A 9,201-nucleotide genomic window follows, 5' to 3' on the forward strand; every position below is an offset into this window, starting at 1 on the left:
CACACACACTTAATTTTCAGCATGCACAAAGTGAATTAGATATAGGGTATATTCACTCCTGCACAGGTTCACATAGATATACCAGCATGTGGATTAGTGTTTAAGGCTCTGGACTCTTGACCAGAGTGTTGAGGGTTCAAACCCAGGCGGGGCCCTGCTGCTGTACCTTTGAGCCAGTTACTTCAGATTACTCCAGTAAAATACCCAGCTCTATAAATGGGTACAAATGCAAGTCACTTTGAATAAAAGCATCTGCTGAGAAATTATCTATAGCAATTTAAGTCCATAGGTGAATATCACACACACAAAATACAGCAATTTATCATGTTCTCACATAGAGATGATGATAAAATGGGTCTCTTTTAGCAAGGTGCAGTTGTATTGAAGTGAAAGTGGTTGCCTATAGTACAGTTGGTGGCTAAAAGTGGAATTGAAGACAAACCAACCCTAACCTTAACCCCAAACCCTAAATAACAAGCTGTGATGCAAATACAAATCCAACTACAATCTCATATTAAAGATTATAATCATTGAACACATCTGTGATGTTTGTTGGTATAGAAATGAATTAGTAGAAAGGGAGTGGATTTATATGTTCCTATTAAAATTGGAAGCTTTTATGACTACATACACAATATACACAGAGTAAGAGTGTAGAGTAGTGGTTAGGTCGTGAGTTCAATCCCAGGGACACTGCTGCTGTACCCTTGAGCGAGGTACTTTACATAGATTGCTCCAGTAAAAACCCAACTGTATAAATGGGTATTTGTATGTAACAACTGTAAGTCACCCTGAATAAGGGTGTCTGCTAAGAAAGAAATGATAGTAACAAGGAGTTCTGTAACCACTGGGGGTCTTATGATTTATAGTTTGTGGTATGGTGGCACAATGGTTAGCGCTGCTGCCTCACAGCTCCAGGGTCACAGGTTTGATTCCCATTTCAGGGGAGTTTGCATGTTCTCCCCATGTTTGTGTTGGTTTTCACAAGGCACATCGGTTTCATCCCCTCATCCAAAAACACATTGGTCACTCTAAATTGCCGTCTGTGTGCATGCTTGTGTGAGTGTGATAGTTGGTCAGTAATGGACTGGTGTCCCATCCTGTGTGTACTCCTGCCTTGCACTGTGTCTGCCAGGTTAAGCTCCAGCTCACCGTGACCTTGTATTGGATGAAGTGGTTATTGATGATGGATGGTTAACATTTGCAATAATGCATTTATTAACATCCACATTGTCTCTGATTAATAAACATTTGGACTGACCATTTTCCATAAACATTAAATTGTCAAAATCTCACATCAAGTATAATATATACATTTATTGGTGCACAATTCTGCTCCTCTAGAGTCAAGGTCAGTCCAGCAGGTTTTTGAAGCTGTCTGTAAATCTCCAGTTGCTTAAGAGCAAATAAAAAGGGTTAAGCTTGTCCAATTAAACAAGTTAATTCAAATCAGTTAATGAAGGGTTCAGGGAGACCAAAAAATGAAAACCTTCTTGTCCCAGAATTATGCACCCCTGACAAAGTAGATGTTAACACAGTCATTCATTCACAGTTGTCTGAAGGTTTTTTTTTTTTGTATTATTTCAGAGCACTTATTTATCTGTTTTGATTGAAGTCCTGCTTTCTTGTCAGAAGTACTATGAAAACAAACAAGGAGATCAAAATTGCAAACAAATAACTTTATTAAAAACATATAATGCAGTTTGGATGTAGTATTTACTTTTGGCTTCAAGTTAAACCATTGAAACTATTTATATTTTCAGTGAACTATATTTGTCCCAGGTCTGCTGGGGAGTCACCCTGGCTCTTTCCTATATCTTCATACTGCATGCCATAGTCCTGTGAGCAGTACCCAATGAAAGATTGGTCACTATAGAAGCCCGAGGATTCCTCTTTTACAATTTACTGTCAAGCCATGCAAAGTGGCAGTCTTCTAAACCACTGTGTCCCTACAACAACTCTGAATCTTTCACATATTAAGGACGGATTCAAATATGCAGGATCACCCTCCTCCAGCACCACTACACAGGTACTCAATCACCTCCTATATATCATACAACGGTAAAAGTAAAATGCTATTTTTAAATTTTTTTATAGAAATACATTTTTCAAAAACCTGCATATACTTTTTCCATTAACTTTGCCGTTATACACTGGAGAAAAAAAAATTATCCAATTATATATACAAACCTAACATAGTTTTTACTACATGTCTTGCAAAAAAATATTTTTCAAAAGACTAAAATAAATAATCTATATGTTTGAAAAAAAAAATTGTAAAGTACTGTAATAATCATACCGTATGGGAGATGATACCCACTTAATTTTTTTTAAGGACAAATTTCTTGATAGTCGGTATCAAGACAAGGCAATTACAATTGAGATACAGATCGAGGTTCTCAAAGTACACACAAAGTACCCCATGGAACTAAAGCCTTACCTCCCGAGACTGAAGTTTTCCACTAACAGCAAACACCACCACTTTTGTATGGAAGGCATGTCTTGCTAGAAAAATTAAAATAAAGAAAAGATGTTTTCAAGATGTTTTCTAACCATGTTCTCTACATGCCTGTTAAAAACACACCAATTAAAAACTCACTGCTATACCAGTGGTATATGTTTTCTTTTTGATCTCTTATGACTGCACTGCTGCTCTATGTATATATTTATTACAAAACCTGAAAACATCAATGCAGTCCTGGTTTCCAAAGCCAAGTGTATGGCTATAATTGTCGGACAACAAATCTATAAAATAAATAACTTTGTCCGCTGGTCTCAAAACCTGTAATAAACATGCAGCGTGAGTTTACTGTACATAAAAAACAAGCAGTAAAATCTGCTGAAACATGTAAAATCTTTCATACTATTAACTTTATTTTTGCTACATAAAACAAACCATCTCGGCTGTTAAATGTCCCACACAAGGACAGACTAACATACAACATAAAAAATCCAGGTACCCACGCGGGCAGCATGATAAAGTCCTTCGATGCTACATCATCCTGTAACACATAAAACAAACTCAGGTCAAGAATAAAGATCACACCCATGGTAAGTGACATTTACTTGGTTTGAGATACAGTCAATATATTGTTTATAATGTATTTGAACATGAAGTCCTTTGCAAATGTCATCAAAATGGTACTGAATTAAATGAGCACATTTTATAACTACATGTAAAAATGGATACTATATAACTTGTCATTAACTCACACAATGAAGTGGACAAATGACTGAGGGGGAAAAAGGCTTTACACTGAATGTAGATAAATACCCCCAAAAAGAGATTACAAGGTGTATAACCTAATTTCATCCTAAGAGATTACAAGGTATATAATCTCATCTCATCCTAAATCAGACCCCCCTGCAACTGTACTTACAGGAAGCTGAGGGGCAGCCATGTTGGCACAACATAACCGTCTGCACAAAATACATATTTCCCCTAAAAAAATAAAAATAAAATAAATTATTGAGGGAAAACAATGCAACATAATACAAAAGCTTTCCCCCTTTTACCTTTTCGCCCCTCCCCTCCACAGAGGCCAACTCCCCTTCTCCATCCCCAAGAAGGACCCAGAGAAGACAGCTGTTTGACATCATTAAAATAACAGTTCTGACTGGCTCTGTAGTTCCAAAGTTCTGCTCTCTGTAAGCAATACATGAAGTTCACAACTAACAATGTCAAGATCCCATGCAGTCTATTTTGAAAAATTGTTTATAAAAAATGTTTTTAAATAAAAATTGAGTAAACTGCACCACAGTATATAAACAATGACAAGTACAACAATTACATTACCATCAATATGGAAAATAACACACCTTTGAAGCAGCAATCGACTATCTGCAAGGAAAAAAAAAAGCTTCCTAGTCGAAGTTTATTGGTTTTGTTAGGATTATTAGGCTATACATGTTGAGGGATAGTTATGTACCATATATAGGAAACCATATATGCCTGTGACATCTGACCTCTCCTAAAAGTCAAATGAAAAAATGGATTGGGGGGGGGGGGGGGGGGGGTGGGTACACAAAGAAAGTGGAGGCTGTTGCTTACCCTGGCAGAGTTGGACATCTCTGATGAAATTCCTTTTTTCTAGGAGTATTTTAGAACATTTGATGTAGTGAAAATGAGACGTTTGCCTGCAAGGTAGCTCACACTTACAGATTGCATATTCTGAAAAGGCAAGAGGTGAAAACAAAAAATTAAGATTATTAACAGTTAACTTATTCAGCACTGATAAAGGTCATAATTTGGGTATTTAAAACAGATAACAATGTAAATATATAGCAGGCTCCCTCCATTCAATGTAATTAGTTTTAGCTAACACAATGCAAGTGTACATTTAGGGTTTGTTGCATAAATAACTTAAAACATGACATTTCTAAGACTTTCAGTATTGGCTATCGAAAAGACATCTATCCTAACTAATTAAATATTTATCTAAAAAAATAGTTTAAATTAATTCATAATTCACACCCTGTAAATTAAAATGCAGTTTTTTTGACATATATGTTTTTACGATATCCAATAACGATAGCTTTAAAATGTCATGTTTTTTGTGTATTTGGGCAAGAAATAAAGAATGTAGACTTGCTTTTTTTGTTATTAAAACCAACTTTGGGGGGATTAAATCAACATTTAGACCCATTCACTAAAACCAAACTAGAAATATGTACTTAATAGCAGTTTGATTTATCATAATTGGGCACTTTCTTCTACTAATAAAAACAACCACCATTAAATTCTGACTTTGCGATTAGCTGGTGGGTCAAGTTTTAATTTAATTCCCCCATTTCATTTACACTCAATAAAGGGTATGAATAATTATGGAGTCTACTGTATTTGCAAGTGAGTATTCCTGAGCATTCGCTACAAACATTTCAATAAACATCTAAACAATAAGTATTAATGACTTCATGCACAATATTTTACTTGAAATATATATCGTTCACTAAATATATTCAACAACCTTCAACCATGTTAAATTTAAAAACCATTAAATAACAAACCATCACACTGCACTGCACCCTTTAGATGGACATCCAAGTGCTTTTTCAAATGGTGGCATTTATTAGGTTTATATTTGCTTGGCTGGCACAATGGACAGTGGTACAAAGGGCAGCATTGGGTACACCGGTTCACCTCAGGCAACACTCCTCCTTTGACCGCTGTTTTATGTAACTGAAATACAAATCAAATTGCAACATGATTAATAACCTACAATTAATATACATCAGTATATCTACATTGCGATTGGATGATCTGTAGCTAATGTGAAATTTAGAAAACACCGATGTATATTGGTACAGTGAGGTATACTGAAGAACTAGTGACAATGGCCTCTATACGCAAAGCATTTTTTGCAAATTTTGTATTAGCATCATTTTTTTTTTTTTTTTTTTTTAGAGCTGTAAATATTGACATAAAATGCATGACTTCCACATACACAACATCTATATATATTAAGCATGCTTTGAGTAGAGAGACCAATGTTTCTGTAATTAATCCATTGTTAGGGTGTTTTACATATACTGTATGCGGTCTCACAGGATTCACTGAAAACAAAAATTGTGAATAAAATAATCTTCCAAGTGAAGCTCATGCAACAAAAGTTGCTGTGTCCTCTTGTACTTTGATTTTACGAACGTCTTACACCTCCCTAAAGGTATGCGTACATTTTAAGGAACAATTAGTCTTATGTTATAACTATCATAGCTGACTGCAATTGAGTACTACACTTTTTCACTTTTTCATTGGGGTAATGGATGCAAAAAAATGGATAAAGGAAATAGGAATTGAAAACCTGAATTTAGTGAAGAATGTTAATGTAAATGTGTTACCAGAGTAGCTGGTGGAAAAACCCAATTGTTGTACAGAATTAGGTGAACAAATGAAGAAAGGAGGGGAGAAAATGGAACTGAAAAGAGTCAAGCTTTTGCAGAGGAGAAGAGTAAGGAGGATTTATGTATATTTACATATGGATCTAAGGATCCAAAAACAGGAAGAGTGGAAATAGCGTACAATATTCCAGAACTGGATATCTGTAAAATAACAAGGATATCGGACCATTTAGCAGAAATGGTGGCTATTCTATTTGAAAGGTGATTTTACTAATAGCAAAAATAACATGTTTGAGATAATACAATGATACAAGGAATGTACAATAATGGCGATTGAGGAAGGAAAGAGGAAATATTGTTAGATAAGTTAAGGACTGGACATAGTTCTCTGAATGAGCAATTATTTAGACTGGGTAAATATGACACTGGATTCTGTGACAAATGTAAAGTATCAGAAACAGTGGAATATTATCTATTAAAGTGCAAGAGATTTGAGGAGCTGAGTAGGAATTTGGAGAGGAGGTTGAGGGAAGTGGAGGTTTATGAATTAAATATAAAGAGCTTGCTGGGAAAAGGAAAAGAAGAAGGGAGATGGAAAGAGAAAATATACTGATGAAATATATACAGGAAACAGGAAAAGAAGGGATATTATAAATAATACAGATAAAAAAAAAAAAAAATCAATCAAACAGAGAAAAATGACTACAGATAAAGGCGCTAATCTAAAATGCATCCTTTAGACTAACCTGAAGAAGAAGCAGTGTAGCAGAGGTCATGATACATTGTGGGGTAGTAGGAATACAGATGCTAATAGGAGAATGGTTGAAGAATTATTGGGTAATGGAAATAAGTGTGTGTTAAATAACAGAGAGGGTAGACCAGATAATTAGGATTACTACAGAAGTGGAGGAGGCTTTGAGTATGAGGGAAACAGTGGGAGCGGTGTTTATTGATTTTGAAAAGGCATATGATATGGTGTGGAGAGATGGACTGCTACCTAAGTTAAGTAAGATGACGTCAGTAAGAAATATGTTGTGGTGGATAAAGATTTCTTAAAGGATAGGTCTTTTTGAGTAAGAGTACGAACTAAAATGCCTAAAACTTTTGGTATGGAAAATGGCGCTCCACAAGGAAGTATAAGCAGCCCACTATTATTTCATAACATGATAAATGGTTTAGTGGATGAAATTATAAAAAGTAAATGTAAAGTAGGTTCTGTTGCAGACGATAGGGTATTTTGGATAAAAAGAAATAAGATTACAGTGATACAGAGGGAGATTAGACAAAAGCATAAGACAGAATAGCAAATTGGTCAGATGAGTGGGGGTTATGATTTCTACAGAAAAGTCTGTAAGCATATTTTCAAGGAAAAGGTGGAAAAATTGAAGGTTAAATACATGTATATGGATTTATTATTAATTGACTTGATGCCCACATCGCAACCATGATACGTAGAATATCTCTTTCATACATGTATAGGCCTAATCAATCTACGTACCACGTCACAACCAAAAATGCGTCACATACCGTAATGGTCAGGGAAGCGTTTCACTCCCAGTGGATTGAGACGGGTCAATTGCGTAGATTCGCTTACACTTAACGTACCTTACTAAGGATCTACCTATTTTACACACGTGAAAAACGACACACGGACCTTGAAATTCGTTCTTCATCGTGAAAACTGTCTATTGTGTGTATTTTTACACTGCACTTAAATCCAATTAAGTGATGTGTATTGGTCCAGGTTCCTGATGTGATTATAAACTTGTTTCAATTTCAGAAGGAAAACTGGACAAGATTTATCGATTGACACTTAACAGCAGGCAATAACCACTCTGGGCTCTCCTCACTGGTAGATATGTGCATCTGGACGGGTTTCGTATCCTATGAGATCTAAACTAATACTGTTAAGTGTCCTTACGACGATTTGTACAACTAATAAAAAATAACTATTTTACATACCCCAAAACAAACTCCAAGGTTCCGTTTTACTCCAAAGTTGCTGTAAGTCTTAAATCAGCGTTTTGGTTAACAGGAAGCCTGCTTCAGTGGTTGCTATGGAAGTCCTCCCGTTACATGACGTGCGCAGGAGAGGGGTAGTTTTAAGAAGTGGAACAGATACACCATGGCAGGGAGACAGCACGTGTTTGCAAAACAGATATTGTTAATTAGACAATACTTATTTAACAGCGATGTGTTTTTGAAGTTTACTGAACACTCACTCATAGAAGCAAGTACTAGTAAAGATTGCAGGTACATTATTTGAGTTCAGATAGGGGGTTACAATACGTCTGTAATTCAGGAAGTACCGTGATTGTGAAATACCTTGTGAAATATCTTGTTTTTATGAACGTACCTTTACAACATTTTACAGTATTACAACCGTGCTAAATTGTACTCTTACTCACACTTTTGTAAGGCTATCTCTATTTCGGTGGTTTGGGTTGCTATCTGACTTATTTCTTCACCTACAGTACATCCCTGCTGGAGGAAATGATTCTGTGCCAGGCAGAAATAAATGAATAACTGAACAAGAAATTGTGGAATTATGGGAAAACCAATGGGAACACAATCACAAGGGAAGGTTTTATTACGATATAGAGCCAAAGGTCAGGTTAGGGAGTTAAACATCTAGAGGGGAATTGAATAGGGCGGAAGAAACTAAAACTAACAGATTGATAATTGGACATACAGCATTGAGTCAGCGTCTGTTTAGGGAAACATGTAGATGGATTATGTGGAGAATATCAAAGTTTAGAAACTGTACAACATTATATATTAGAATGTAATAAATTCAAACAACAAAGAGAGGTATTAATAAATCCGTTGAAGGCATTAGTGGTGGATAATTTATCAATACAGTATACTGAAGGAGGGGAAGGGAAAACAGGGAAACAAAAACATTACATACTGACTACTGGAAAATGGGATGTATCTAGACGAATATATTGTAGAAGGGCGTTAGAGGGCGCTCGTCATCTGTTATTCGAAGAAGCAGTGCATGAGAGCAGAGCAGACTGTTGCCTGGGAACCCAGACCAGAAAGTGGATGAGAGAAGCTGCTGGAGGAATAACTAGACTGCAGGAAGAACCTGGAAACGTTGGACAAACAGATTAAGGGAAGTTACGACCACCAAGCAGTAATACTTTTGTTTGAGTGGCGAACCCCTTCTAGCTTGCGGATAAGTGCACAGGACTAGAATAATCTTGTTCAGTGTGCAATTGGAAACCATTCTATTAGACAGTACAACACATCTACTGACTACTACTGTAAAGGAAATATGAAGTGTGTCCGCCCGATTACATTATACCGATTTACAGGATTATTGTGGTGGTCTGACTATATATAAGATAAACTGCTGGG

General features: G+C 36.0%; 1 long non-coding RNA gene across 2 annotated transcripts; it reads right to left on the reverse strand.

Annotated features, from left to right (window-relative positions):
- Nucleotides 1-1,244: 1,244 nt before the first annotated feature.
- Nucleotides 1,245-8,083, reverse strand: LOC121313566. 2 transcript variants are annotated; one of them, XR_005950009.1, is made up of 8 exons: nucleotides 7,801-8,083; nucleotides 5,008-5,179; nucleotides 4,052-4,171; nucleotides 3,820-3,841; nucleotides 3,381-3,442; nucleotides 2,965-3,002; nucleotides 2,441-2,505; nucleotides 1,245-1,637 (listed from the first exon to the last, which is right to left on the reverse strand). It is a non-coding gene; the product is annotated as an uncharacterized LOC121313566 (long non-coding RNA). The 2 variants fall into 2 exon arrangements; XR_005950010.1 differs by lacking the exon at nucleotides 3,820-3,841.
- Nucleotides 8,084-9,201: the final 1,118 nt, after the last annotated feature.

The sequence above is a fragment of the Polyodon spathula genome, chromosome 3 (genome assembly GCF_017654505.1).
Source record: "Polyodon spathula isolate WHYD16114869_AA chromosome 3, ASM1765450v1, whole genome shotgun sequence".
Taxonomy (NCBI): Eukaryota; Metazoa; Chordata; class Actinopteri; order Acipenseriformes; family Polyodontidae; genus Polyodon; species Polyodon spathula.